The sequence below is a fragment of the Vicugna pacos genome, chromosome 3, assembly GCF_048564905.1.
Source record: "Vicugna pacos chromosome 3, VicPac4, whole genome shotgun sequence".
NCBI classification, from domain to species: Eukaryota; Metazoa; Chordata; class Mammalia; order Artiodactyla; family Camelidae; genus Vicugna; species Vicugna pacos.
Window position 1 is genome coordinate 113504329 of NC_132989.1, and position 15565 is coordinate 113519893.

A 15565-nucleotide genomic window follows, 5' to 3' on the forward strand; every position below is an offset into this window, starting at 1 on the left:
CAGGACAACCTACCAAAACCTGGTCTCAACTTTCATTCACACCAACTTCTCAGCAATCCACCAAAGCCAAGTACCAACCCCACACAGGCAATCTGAGGGGCAACAGGCAGTGTGAACAAGGGGGAGGGACTTAACACAAGCTTCTGATCTACTCTCTCACAGGGAACTCCTCATTAGTGAGGAATAATTACAACCCAGAGCTTATCATTTATGGATTTAAAACTAAATCCCTGGCACCCACCAAAATAGGATACACACATGCTGAGCAGTGTGGCGTGATCCCAGACACTTAAGAGCATCACAGACTTGTGACTGCTCAATCTTTGGTGGCTAAACAACACTTGTTGAAGTTAGGATTATCGAGCACTTGGGGTGACCTAGGTGTTTAGCATGCTAGTCTCCCTGGTTATTATCAATAAACTAGACAAATCATTTCAGGATTGCAGAAAGGCCATGCACCAGCACCCATGGAAGAGCTATATTAACGTGCCAATCCTGTTCACGATGGGAGTCGCGTAGAGTTGTTCAAGGCTGAGTCAAATTAAACGAAGATTACAATGCTGTGCCTTTCAATTTCAGCTTTGGAACAGACCCTCCAGCTACTACCATCCAAAAAACTTTGATTTCCCAGAAATTGCAGGCACGTTACTGGGAATAACGCTGGTGGGTCGGCATGGTTTACCATCAGAACTACAAGGGAACTGAACCTTTCCAAACCTCCCATTTTCACCTTCATTCTTAATTAATGAAAACACCCTTGGCAAAAGCTTCCACTCTGGTCGGTCTTGCAAGTATCTAAGACTTTAAGCTCTAGAAGTGCAATACAAACTTCCCAGTTGTCTCATCTAATTGGCATCTGCAATCAAAGTTCCAACACAAAAAAAATAGAACCACGCTCCCATTCCATGACTCCCAGCAGCAATGTGCATGCAGCTTGCATCAGCTTTGAGTACCCTAATATCCTCAAGCGCACGCTTCAGTCTAGGGAAACTCGGCTAGAAGGCACGAGGGCTCCGAGAAGCAGTGGGTGGGGATGCAGACAGAGGTTCCCTGGCGTGGACCCAATGCTGCACGGCAGATCACACATTTTAATGGCACCAAACTCAATACCCTGCTACAGAAGCCGGGGATTACCGCAGGTGCTAACACCAGGTTTGCCCTGCAAGGATCCGCCTTGAAGGATTTTAAGTGGACTCATTCCAATTACAGGACCTTGAAAGAGTCTAGTATTGTTTTTCGATCACTGCCCTCCGGGGTCACAGACTGCTATCTTCCTTGGTTGTGACAGTCAATTACCAGATTCCCTCTGTGGAACCAAATCTGTATTCTCAGTCATGGTGGTCACCAAGGTAGGCACAACTACTTCTTGACAGGGCCACAGGACGTGCAATCTAGGTTATCTAGAACCATCACAGCAATAGCAACCGATGCCCATGGGCATTGATTAGTTCCAGAATTACCACAGCTCTGCAGGTAGGAGCCGAATGACCAAAGTCCTTCGTTACATCATGGTACCAGCCGTGAGAGCTTACACACCTGTGGATTAACTTTAGGGAGAGGCACGTGCTACTGCAGGATCAACCACTTTGGGTGGGCTGGGTGCAAGAGCAAGTGGGCTGGTGCAATCATAGGGCAAAGTGGTCCCACTTTATCCTGTCTCCCCAGCCAGCTCTCAGATGGCTGTGGGAGTAGAGAGCAGGGCACATTAGTGACAGCATGGCTAGGAGTGTCCAGTAGTCAGAACACAGTGCAAAGGGAGGCAGCAGAGACACTGCTGCACTTATACAAACGAGGACCATCACACTGCCCTCCAGAAACACCGTGACTGGTCAGCCATCATTATGTGACAATGGACTGGGGTTGGGCCAGGATAGCCCTCACTGGCAAACCTCAGCTAGCAGGGATGCAGAGACAAACACCAGGAACAATACCAATGTCGGTGTGAACGGCTGATCACCAGGTGGGCTCCTCCTGTGGTATGGACCAGCCTCTCAAGGGCGACCTAGACCCCAGTGGCTTGAGGGAGCCTCAGGGAGGACCACACAGTGGGTAGCTAAGGGGTGTGCCCACTGCAAGAGGCACCACATCTCCCCATACACTGCAGGAGGCCTGGGGTGGGGGGAGGGCGAGTGGCAGATGAGACTGGGGACACCAGATCTCCACTTAGCAGGACATAGAAACATACCTAAATAACACCAGACACTGATTTTCAGTAGACTCACCCTTTTGAAGAGCAAACCAACAACAACTAAGCAAACGAAACAAAGCAAACAAAACAAATCTGAATCAAGCCCCAGAGCTCTGTTCAACCAAGTCTAGACTAGAGAACTGAAACTCACTGGGCAAGGTCAAAACTATTTTCGTTGTAACACTTAAGACATTCTTTTACTCTTATTGTCTTGCCAGTGTACACTGGAGTTTTCCAGAGACTACATGAGACAGCTGTCTGAATGCAGCTGCCTCCCATTAAACCAGACATTCAAGAGATATGCAAATATAAAACAAATTCACTCTTCTCAACAAAACTTGGGGATTGGAATAGTTATTTACATGAAAAATTATATTAACATATAATGGCTGTGTTAAGTGAGCAAATATTTCTAAATTTTGTTTTATTATACAGCAAATAAAAGCTCTCCTGAGTCTTTTCTAAGAGTGTACAGGGATCCTGAGAGCAAAAAAAGTTGAGAGCCAGTGCTCTATCATACTGATTCCTACACATACACACACACACACACATACACACACACACACACATAAGCTCAGGGAACACCTGAAAAAAATCAGAACAACTACGGCTCTCTCAAAATACACACATACACAAAATAATCATTAATTTTTATCAGGGACTTCACAAGTTACACTGATTATATAAAAAGAAAGGGAAGGGGACATTAGACTTTGGAAACACCTTGTTTTAGAACTATGGAAATCTTTTACATAACAATAAAAAACAAAAGTATATCAAAATGGAAAGTAAACCAAAAACAAATCAAACAAATGAACCTATGTATATCAAGCTGAATAACAAAACAGAGACTTTAAAACATGATCATACATCCTAAGACAGAAGGAAGCACAAAGAAATCCTGGCAGAGTCCAGTAATTATCATGTTAGTAGCAATAATACCAACAGTCATTTTAAAACTTGGCAGATAAAGCCAGTAAGTAGTATGACGGTGGTATTGTGGTCATTTGTTTAAAAGAAGGTATTATCTCTTAGAACATATAAGTATTTACATGAAAAGAAAGTGTATCTAAGATTTCTTTTAAAACAATCTGGCAGATGTGTGGGGAGGTTAGAGGGAAAGGATAGAGATTAAAAAAATATTATCAGCCACATGCTAGTATCTGTTACATCTAGATGCTGGTTATTTGGAAGTTTATTACATTAATCTGTTTGTAAGAGTTTGAAATTTTACATAATGAAACTTTGGAAAAATAATCAAAGGTTAAACATGCAATTTGTAAATACCATAGATGAACTTTTATTTTACTAACACTACCAAGTCCAATTTTATCAATGAAGTTCTTTAGTAGGAAGTCTTAGATTCTGATTTATTTAATATAGACACACAAATATGAAAACTCATGTTAGCGATTTTCTTTTTCATTGACCATGCTTTTAAAAACCTGTTAAAACTTTCACTGGCTATATCTTCATCAGAGAAAGAAAGCAGAGTAAGATTCAAATAATAACTCTCTCAACAATCCTAAAAACCTACTTTTGTGCAATCAACAACCCAATTTTAATTTAAAACCATTTACTCTAAATGACTAATACAAGATTTTGTCCAAGAAACAGTATCACAAATCTCTTCTGCAGTAATGACTGTTTACTCCCACATGATGAAGTTGTGACTAAATGAGTTTTGTTCAAGAGTACCTTATGTATAAATATTTCCCTAAATGGAAATGCAAAGAGAGTCGGTATAAGTCAACCAGAAAGCAAGCTCTAGCTACAAAACTCTTGTTAAGGCAAACATTCACCTGTTTAGCTGGCCCCGACCCACACCGTCACACCTTATTCACACTTTATCAGGGAACTGGGGGCCAGGAAAAGCTGTTTAAGAGACAGGCTGCACCTGCCACTGTTCCACATCCTCACCTAAGTTTCCTTAGCTAGTCTGTGTGTAGAAGGAATGGAAGCTTTTTCCCTGCCAATCCATGTTCCAGCAGAAAAATCTGAAACAAGGCATAGGTATATAGAGGTCATGACTAAACACTCTGGAAAACATAAGAAACTATTAACAGTTGCTACTTTTGAGGCATTAGGGTTGGGGGGAAAGTTCTTTCCTTATTTAATATGGGTATGTCACCTATAGTACAGCTGACCCTCGATATCCATGGACTGATTGCTTCCAGGTGCCCCCACGTACACCAAAAATTCAGGGTGCTCCAGTTCTGTAGTTGACCTTCCATTTCCTCAAGTTCCCTCCACATCTGCGGATTCAAGTAACTGCAGCTGAAAATTTCAATCTAAGGTTGGTTGAATTTACAGATGTGAAACCTACGAATGTGCAGACCGACTACTTAATTACTGGAAAAAACCCGCATGTAAGTGGACCCAAGTAGTTCATTCAAACCAGTGTTGTTCAATGATCAACTGTATGTATTTGTGTACCATTCTGCTAGTATCTTACTTTTAAAATTGTAGTTTCCTATATACTTATGTTCAAAGACATGTGCAAGAATGTTCATAGAAGCTCCATTCATAACACTACCTCCAAAATGGAAACTACCATTTTGCCTAAATTTGGCAAATAAATCTGAATAAAAAAATTTTGGTATATTCACACAATTTAATACTACATAACAAAGAGAATAAACCAACCAAAATTGCCAACCACAATTTAGATTTATCTCACAAAGTGATATTGAGAGATAAAGATACACAAAGAGTATCTACAGCTACACAAATGTGTAAAAATTCAAAACCACGAAAAACATACATTTAAAAATCAGGATAAAGGTTAGCTCTAGAGAAAGGCAGCAGTAAGGACTAGCAGAGGCCTGACGAGAACCAAAGGTTCCAGGTCAAGATGAAACAGTCCCTATTCCTCCCGCCAAAGCCGGGACATCACATACAAAACAAATGTAAGGCGACTCTAAAAGGTGACGAGAAAGCAGACCAGCAGAAGGAGCTGCAACCTCAAGGAACTACGAGGCAGCGAGTCCTCTGGGTCTGTGTTTTGCCTATGTATCCTGGATTGCTGACTGAGGTGGAGAAGCTGGCCACCTAGAAACACCAATGAGAACAGACCAAAAAATTTCCCCCAAAAGCCTGTTCTTTCTAGTCAAGACCAGGAAAGGGACAACCCAGCAAGACAAAAAAGTTTTAGATAATAATTGCTGCTGTACCCCAGCAAAAAAGCACAAGAAAAAAATCTGACCCCACCACCTGTGACAGTCAAGGACAAGTGGGCAGTATACTTAAATTAGCTAACCCTATTTCAGTTCCTCAGGCCCAACTAAATTATCAAGCAAGTTAATGAGAAAACGAGGATTAAAACCTAACTTCAATTCCAAAAGACATCTTTTGACTTTATTATGCACCTTGTGTATAACATATGCATATGTCAAGTTTTCTTGAATGTTTGTTTTTCAAAATTTAATGTCAATATCCTATATATCTCTACCATCTACTCCTCCAGCTTTATTATATTCTTCTGTTTGCACAATAGATTGCCCCTCTGATAAAACACATTACATTATTGAAATATAAGGGTAAAAATGACTAGGGAGTACAGCAGCTAATGAAGAAGCAGTTTCATTACTAGTGGACACTTCTACATTTTGCCAAGTTCTCTCTCTTTGTAAACTGTTTGAGTCCTTTGCCCACCTTACTAATTGGAGTCTTAACAATAAGAAAATAGTCCCCCAAAAAATTTTCAGCAAAAGCTGAACAGATACACTTCACCAAAGAAGTTATACAAATGAAAACAACGCTAACATCATTAGGGAAATGCAAATTAAAATCACAATTAAAAATGCTGATGGCTGCACAGCAATGTGCCTATATTTAATGTCACTGAATTACACTTAAAAATGCTTACATTGGTAAATTTTACCATCAATGTTTTAATTAAAAACATTTAAAAAAAGTTTAAATCACAGTAAGATACCACTATATAACTATTAAAACAACAAAAAGAAAAACACATAACCCCTTACCACACATTCAGCAATCCTATTTCTAGGCATTTAAGCTAGTAAAATGACAACTTATGTTCACACAAAAACCTATGTGAATACATATAATGATTTTATTCATAATTCCCCAAAACTGGAAACAATTGACCAAAGCATTCACAATTGGGAAATTTATAAACAAACTATGGTACATCCCTGCAATAGACTACTATTCAGCAATAAAAAGGAACAAATTGCTGATACATGCAACAATGTGAATGAATCTCAAATGCATTATGTTAAGTGAAAGAAGTGAGACTCAAAAAGCTACATACTGTTTAATTCCATTTATAACATTCTTGAAAATACATGTATGTATATGCATGACTGAGATATTATGCTGTACACCAGAGACAGACACATTATAATATACTTCAATAAAATAATAAAATAATAATAATAAAAATAATATTAACATTCTTGAAAAGGTAAAACTATAGAGACAGAAACAGTTCAGTGATTGCCAGGGTCTGGGGGTGGAGCTGACCATAAAAGGGCACGGAGATACTTTGGGGAGTGAAAGAACTATTCTACACCTTTGATTGTGGTGGCTAAATGACTATGTCCATTTCCAAAAAATTTAAAGACATTAAATAATGATACTTCAATTTTGAAAAATCAAAAGACCTTCTGCAGTAGTGTCTAAGTAGATGTGGGAAGAAAGAACAAATGACAAAAGGTAGTAATATGAAAAAAAAATACTGTTCCCTCTCTAAAATATGGTCTAATGAAGTTGTAGACTGAAATGCATCCCAATGAGCACACCTACTTCATCCAACCAGGCAGGAATTAATGTTGTTAGGGACTACAGAAACCAGCAGCATTAGTCATCAAACATTTTTGACTTCCACTTTCTGGTTATATGGCAGGACTGCACTTTCCTGCCACCTCTGAAATAATACATGGACATGTGACTTGCTTTGGTCAATGAAATATGAGCTATAATGATGTGTATCATTTCTAGGTAGAAGTTCTGGGCACTGATGAACACAATTCATCATACCGAACGTTCTTGCCTCAATGATTATGGAATCACGTGCCAAGACATAGTCTCCAATCTAAATCTCCAGGTGACCAGAGTTAGCATCTCTCCCCACCCACACTGGGCATGATAGGTCAGTGAGGAACTAACCTTTTGTTGCTTTAAGCTGCTCAGGTTTGGGGGTCATTTGAGACTAAGACATACATTAGGTCTCAGCAGCTTCACACACACCTTCACACACACACACACACACACACACACACACAAGTCAGGAGTTAGGGTGAAAAGGAAAAGGGGAGGTGATGTTCAAAGGTTAGAAAGTTCCCATTGCATAAGATAAGAAAGCTCTGGAGATGTATTATTCAGCATAATGTCTACAGCTAACAATGCTTTGTATTATACACTTCACAGAGGATCTACTCTCAGAAAATTTTAAGTGTTCTTACTACACAGACAAGTAACAAAGGGGACAGGAGGAAATTTCAGGAGGTGATAGATATGTCTATGGCCTTGGTTTGATGAATGTACACTTATCTCCAAACTTATTAAGATGTATACATAATATATACATACATATCTTTTTTATATGTCAATCATACCTCAATAAAATGATTTAAAACAACAAAAAACAAATAACAATTTAAAAAAAAAAAAGCACAACTATCACTAACATAGAAAGTCAAAGAAAACTCTTTCCACCATCTTTCCATGCTGCTGTTAATACTGATGGAATGATGTGCCGGATGCTCTCAAGAGCATTAACAATGCTGAAAAGAGAGGCAAATGCCAGGTTCTTACCAAGCCATGCTCCAAAGTCATCATCTGCTTTCTAACTGTAATGATGAAACATGGTTACACTGGTCAATTTCAAATCATGGATGATCACAGAGCTGGGAAAATTATTATGAACCTCATAGGCAAGTTAAAAACCATGGAGTGATCAGTCCCAGATTTGAAGGGCAACTCAACAATCTAGAAAAATGGCAAAGTAACCTGCTTCCCTTCTGTTAGTTTGGTTTCATTGTATTGACAACCTGAGCTGGCATCAAGGACCAGGAAGAAACAAGACCAAAACATATAGGAGAGAAAATCCTGGAATTCTTTTTCTAGGGATGTATAAATATATGCCAATACAATGCCTCAATGGGAAAAAGAAAACAAAAACGTCAAAGAAAGAATAATGTTTTGTTTACTAGGATAAATCCAAACACTGAAAACCTCAGAACAACAAGGCTAAGGGTACAAAAGGAGAGTGAAGGCTATAAAAGGCACAGCCCCAGGCTCTGCACTAAAAATGAAAAAACGTTCTGTGGTGGAGTAAGGCTCCCACCAAATTCACATGCAGTAAAATTACAAATCTTACTCAGGCCAAAGTAAAATCAATGCACTTTGCTGGTTATGAACGCAAACCTACCTAGAACAGTAAGGCAAAGCTCTTCCTGGTTTTCAAAGACAAATTTCTTCTGTTAAATCCTGCGGCAACTTTTGTTGTTTTATGTGACTACTTAGTATCTTCACAAAGCATATCTTTTAAAAGTTTCTAGCACAGGGCCCAGCTCAGTGAAGTTTTCTGAATGAAAAATCTTAGTGAGTGAAGTAAGGAGACAGTCCAAAAGGTGAGAGAGAGGGGGAAAAACCCACCAGTGTGAGGGGTTATCAAGCTGGTGCTAGCTGTGGAAATCAGCACCCCTTTAGGGCTAGCCCATCCCATCAGGATTTTAAGGCAACAATACAGTTCACCAAATATATTCTAAGTATCTAATATGAGAAAAAATGAAAAATAACTCTAAAAGCTTTGGGTACATCCTAATGCTGAAGCCAATGTCTATCTTGAAAGTTCTTTCACATAAGATTTCAAAATGTTTCCTTTTTCCCTCTGGTGATAAACCAGTGATAATTTAACAAGCAAAGGGTTTAATGCATTTTATTTTTTAGAGCAGATTACATTTACGTAAAGTGTGAGAAGACAGTACGGTGCTCCCAGGTCCACAAGCACCATCTTACATGAGCTGGTACTTGTGTTATACTTAATGAACCCATACTGACACATTATCAGTAACCAAAGCCAACAGTTTATTCAGATTTCCTTGACCTTTACCTAGTGTCATTCTTTTGTTTCAGAATCCACATTACATTTAGTTGTCATGTCTCCTTAGGCTCCTCTTGGCTCTGGCAGTTTCTCAGACTTTCCTGGTTTCTGATGACTTTGATCATTTCAAGTAGTATTGCAGGATGCCGTTCTACCAAAATTTGATGGTTTTGCTCATGATTAGAGTGGGGCTATGGGTTTTAGGGAGGAAAATCACCTAGGTAAGTGCCATTTCATCACATACTATCAACGGTACATACTACCAACATGATTTGACTGTTAATGTTGACTTCGATTCACCTGGTTGAAGTAACAAGGGATTTTTAATATCTGATTATCAACAAAAATTTTATAATTAGTAGCTATGATTACAGAGGGCAAATATTAAAAAATGTATTATTGAAAAGTACTACTCAAAATACCAGTGGATAACCTGCCTAGCCAAAACCAGGAAAGTGGCTACATAAACTGTGGTACATTCACCACATGGAATTTATATAGTCCCTTAAAAATAGCAAATATGGGGGGAAAGTATAGCTCAAGTGGTAGAGCACATGCTTAGCATGCATGAGGTCCTGGGTTCAATCCTTAGCACCTCCTCTAAAAATAAATAAATAAATCTAATTACCTCCCCCCTCCAAACAAACAAAAAAGCAAATGTAACACCTATATGGCAATATGGAAAAATGCATAATGTTAAGTAAACAAAGCAGAAATAAAAAATGAACACGCACTGTACTTCCAACTATTTCAGTAAAAACCCCAAAATAGCCTAAAAGCAAAAGCACAAAAAATGATAGCTGTTGTAATTGGTTAGATGAGAATATGGGTGATTTTCCTCCACTCTTTTTCCAAAGTTCCTAGTGTTTCTACTACTTTTACAACTACCAGATAAAAAAATTTTAACTGCTAAAATTTTGTGGAAAATACTTCCTTTTTGACTGTAAAAGTATACCTGTTTTTTTTAAATGTGGATTTGGTAATTAGGCCTTGCAAAATAGATTTAAAGTTCCAATTCTCCATGTATCCCAAATGTTAGTTATTTCTTCTCTCCCAGGATTACTGACCATTACAAAACCAACATTCATCTGTACTATTGCTTCTGGAAGCCTGAAAACTACAAGTTCCTTCCTCACTGGGCTTGAGTTACATTCTGTCAAAGAGAAGCATTTCTGTGGAATTAGAAGATGGAGGGAACATGTAAAGCCATTTTCTACTTCTGGCTCTAAAAACAGCAGCGGCAGCTAGCTGCAGGTACCGCAGACCCCTGCAGTGGTTACAGAGTTCACAGCAGGGATCCTGCCAGCAGCCCTGGGCAAATGCAGGTTCAGCAGCAGGGGCAGCAGCTCCAAGTTTCAGCAGGAGTGTGCCAAGTATCAGTGCTTTTCCTCTCAGCTCCAAATGTATCCCTCAGCATCACATGATCAGTGATAAAAGACTAAACTCTTTTAAACAGTTTTCAAAAACACATTTGTCAGTAGAGGGTGCTGGAGGGACAACGCAGGAGTGACTGGAGCTTTCCTGCTCCTGCTGCTGTCACCCACAGCCCTACAGATAAGACCCCAACAAACTCCAGGCCCTGCACCCACAGCGGCACTCCGACTCTCTCTGTAGGGCCACCACCAACCCTGGCTCTCCTGCACACACCCTGGAGGGCTGTCTCCTGCTCACCCACAAACTGTGGACCACCTCTGGCTTGGACAATTCCATGCCTCTCCAATGAAGTCTGAACCACAGCTGCAGGAGGGCCCCAGCCCTTCCAAGTTTGTCCCCACCTGGATACTTTCCTTCCTGCCCAGGGTACCCTTGACAGTAGTCTTTACATCTTTATAACTATTCTCTTATCATAGCTTAGTAATTCTTCCTCCAGTTAAATTCCTGTGTGTTTTCTGCCTCCTCACTGGATGCAGAGTGCAAAGGAAAAAAATATCTGAAGAACCAAGTGGAAATTTTAGAACTGAAAAACACAGGGAGTGTGGGCTCACTCCTGGACTCAGGCTCAACAGCAATAGCTGTCTCAAGAAAAAGGACTCGTTTTATTCTTCGGAGTGATTAGCTGAGCTACCTGCTTTTTTCCCCTATGAACCACCATTTTTACTATGGAAAAAAAAAATTGACAAACTGCAGTTATTTAGACAGATTTGGGTACTTGGCAGACATTTTGTCATGAAAGAATGAAGTAAGCCTGAGAACCAAGGAAAACAACTGACACTATTTGCTACCAACGATGAAAATAAAAACTTCAAGCAAAAATTAGGATTTTAGGAAACTTGTATCCACCACAATACGCATGAGAGCTGCCCCAATACCTAAAGCCTTTCTGAAACAAGTGGTGATGTTAATGAACGTGAGGTTTTATGTCACCCAGGAAAACGTGTCAATGTTTGGAAGATCTGGATAACTTGATCCAATAGCTACCAAATGATCGATATATTATGTTACAAAACCATGCAAGAGTAAAAGATAGTGGACTTTTAAAAAACAGCTTTACTGAGGAATAACTGACATAAAATAAAACACTTACTTAAAAGGATTAGCACTTACTAAGCTTGACATTGGTAAAACCGTCACCACAATCAAAATAATGAACATTTCCATCACCACCAAAATTAACTCATGCCTCTCTGTAATTCTCCTTCATCCCCTCCTTCCCTTACCCATCTCCTTCTTCCCTCCCCACTGACTGTTCTCCACACACTGATAACCGCCTAGTCACGCCATATAATTTATTACATTTATTTTCTGTCTTCCCTTCCTCCTCTACCGAGCCAAAAATAAAAATGTAGGCTAATGAAAGAAGGGATTTTGTCTATTTTGTTACCAGCCTAGTCTAAGTGTATAAAATAGTGCCTGGCTCATAACAGGTGCTCAATAAACACGTGTCAAATAAGTGCATGTACACTTGGCCGTAAGCATGCCAAAGCAGTGAAAGTTGATATGTGGTAAGAAGAATGAAGCAGACATTACTGGAAGCAGAAATGAAAGACAATGTGGTTCTAGAAAGATAGGAGCTAGCTGCCTGGTTCTGCAACTTCCCATCCTTTTAACTCCAAATCTAAATCACCTCAAGGTTTTGCCATAATAGATACAGAACATGATCAACTGCAATACACTTAGGCTTCATCCCTTCCCAATGAGTATGATTCATAAAGCATAAAGAACAACTACTTTTGCAGTCCATAAAAAAATGCTGATAAAATGTTATATTATGTTCTGCTAGTGTGAGCAGTAATTTAGAAAAATGGAAGAGAAAAAAGCTCTATGTATCACTAGGTTGAAATTAGAGCACTCTACTACGGCAAAATGGTTAATATCTTAGTGAGGGCTTCATACAACAAAACTTGCTTGCAACATCTATTCCAACAGAGCAGTGCTTTTAGTTTTTAAAAAAATGTATATCCCTGAACAAAGGACAGATTTTTTTTTTAACTGAAAAATTTCAGTGTACTGCAGGATCGGATGAGGAAGCTGCATATCCAAGATCTCCTCAGGCTCTTAAAGTTTAAAGATTTGGTAAGGAATCACATAACAGAACTTCTTTCAAAATTGGAGTTAATCCTCTCAAACTCTGCTTTATCAACTAAATTTACATAATATTCTAAATGCTTCGTTGTCATCTCAACATCCTTCACAGAATCTTCACCAGGAGTAGATTCGGTCTCAAAAAACCACTTTCTTTGTTTACCCATAACCCCATCTGTTACAGTTTTATAGTGAGATTACAGAATTCAGTCTTATCTTCAGGCTCCACTACTAATTCTAGTTTTCTTGCTGTTTGCACCACATCTGCAGTTGCTTCCTCCACTGAAGTCTTGAATCCCTCAAAGTCATCCAGGAGGGTTGGAATCAACTTCTCCCAAACTCCCGTTAATGTTGATATTTTTACCTCTTTCCATGAATCACAAATGTTCTTAATGGCATCTGGAATGGTGAATCCTTTCTAGAATGTTTTCAATTTACTTTCTCTAGATCTCTCAGAGGAATTATTATCTATGGCAGCTATAGTCTTACGGAATGTATTTCTTAAATAGTAAGACTTGAAAATCAAAATTACTTCTTGATCCATGGGCTACAGAATGTATGTTGTGTTAGCAGCCATGAAAACAACATTTATCTCGTACCACCTCGATCAGAGCTCTTGGGTGACCAGGGACATTGTCAATAAGCAGTAATATTTTGAAAGGAATGTTTTCTTCTGAGCTGTAGGCCTCAGCAATGGGCTTAAAATATTCAACAAACCATGCTGTCATCTAGGCTTTGTTGTTCCATATATAGAACACAGGCATAATTAATTAGGATAATTCTTAAGAGCCCTAGGATTTTCAGAATGGTAAATGAGCAGTGATATCAATTTCAAGTCACCACCTACATTAGCCCCAACAAGAGTCAGCCTGTCCTTTGAAGCTCTGAAGCCAGGCACTGACTTCTCCTCTCTAGCTATGGAAGTCCTAGATGGCATCTTCCTCCCATACAAGGCTGTTCCATCCATCCACACTGAAAATCTGTTGTTCAGTGTAGCCACCTTCATTATCTTAGCTACATCTTCTGGATAACTTGATTCAATTTCCACATCAGTACTTGCTGCTTCACTTTGTACTCTGGTATTACGGAGACAACTCCTTTCCTTAAACCTCATGAACCAACCTCTGCTAGCTTCAAACTCTTCCGCAGCTTCCTCAATTTTCTCAGCCTTCACAGAACTGAAGAGTCAGACCCCAGCTCTGAATTAGACTTTGGCTTTAGGGAGTGCTGTGGCTGGTGGGAGCTTCTCTCCAGACCACTAAAACTTTCTCCCCATCAGCACCGAGGCTGTTTCTCTTTCTTATCATCGTGGGTTCACTGAAATAGCACTTACATTTTCTTCAGTAACTTTTCCTTTGCATCCACAACCTGGCTAACTGGCGCAAGAGGCCTAGCTTTCAGCCTATCTCGAATTTCAACGTGCATTCCTCACTAAGCTTAATTTCTAGTTTATGATTAAAAGTGAGAGACACATGACTCCTCCTTTCACTTGAACACTCAGAGACCACTGTAGAGTTATTAAATGGCCTAATTTCAATATTGTTGTGTTTCAAGGCCTGACGGGGAGGGGGCTGGCCAAGGAAAGAGAAAAAGATGGGAACAGGGGTTAGTGGAGGAGTCAGAATACACAGATTTATCTGTCAAGTCTTCTGTCTTTGTGGGCAAAGTTCAGGTGCCCCAAAACAATTACAATAGTAACATCACAGATTATCGTAACAAATATAATAATAATGAAAAAGTTTGAAATATCAAGAGAATTACCAAAATGTGACACTGAGAATGAAGTGAGCAAATGCTTTTGGAAAAATGCCACCTACAGACTTGCTTGATACAAGGTTGCCACAAACTCAATTTGTAAACAATCAATACCAGCAAAGCTCAATAAAGTGAAGCACAATAAAACAAGGTATGCCTGTACTGAGGACAGATTATCTGGTAACTTTACAAAAATAAAATTTAATACACTGAACACTTTAGAGATCTTTAATATCTAGCAAACACAACATGAAAAGTCAAAATTCATCTGGCAAGTAACCATTTTCTAACAAATCAGTATTGTCTATTATAAATGTGAAACATTCTAAGCACTATACCATCATATATGGTAACATTAGAGGAAAGAAACACGCTATTTTTAAGGAGATGGAAATGTTAACACTATTTGCAGGTTGGTATTTTAGTAACACTTTAAAAAAATTTTTTTAAATGTTTCTTTCATAACCAGATAAAAACCCAATTGCATTTTTTTTAATTTAAGATATTATCTGGAATAGCTCATTTAACAAACAGAAGTTGTTTCCAAGTTTTTTGGTATTTTCACTGTATCATTTTTATCATTAAATCTTTAATCCTCCCTTTCCTTCCAGCATTTTTTCAAGCTAAATTTACATTAATTTTGAAAATTTCAGGAGACTTCCAATTTGGAATTATGCAAAATTAGGCATGAGAAGTTTTAAAATCCACTTTCATTTCATGACTAATAGTGTCATAAAACAAACGAAAAATAAAGTTTTGTCGAATTATATAAATGATTCATCTTATAAAATGAGTGAGAAAAATATAGTTATCTCAATATTGGACACAGGTATCTACTTATAAAAATCTAATTTAACAATGGAAGTCTGACAGACCTGAGTTTGAATCTTGCCTCTGACATGTTACCTGTATGACCTTGGGTAAGTTACTTAATCATACTAACCCTCAGTTTCCTCATCTGTAAAAAAGGAATACTGCCCACCTAAGTGTTAGGAGAATTAAATGAGATGTGAATGAAGTGTTTA

At 38.8% G+C, this 15565-nt stretch overlaps 1 protein-coding gene across 4 annotated transcripts in view; it reads right to left on the bottom strand.

The window, feature by feature from the left end:
- The window catches only part of MARCHF6 (membrane associated ring-CH-type finger 6), an 82757-nt gene that overhangs the window by 52797 nt on the left and 14395 nt on the right, over window positions 1–15565 (bottom strand). The window lies entirely within an intron of this gene.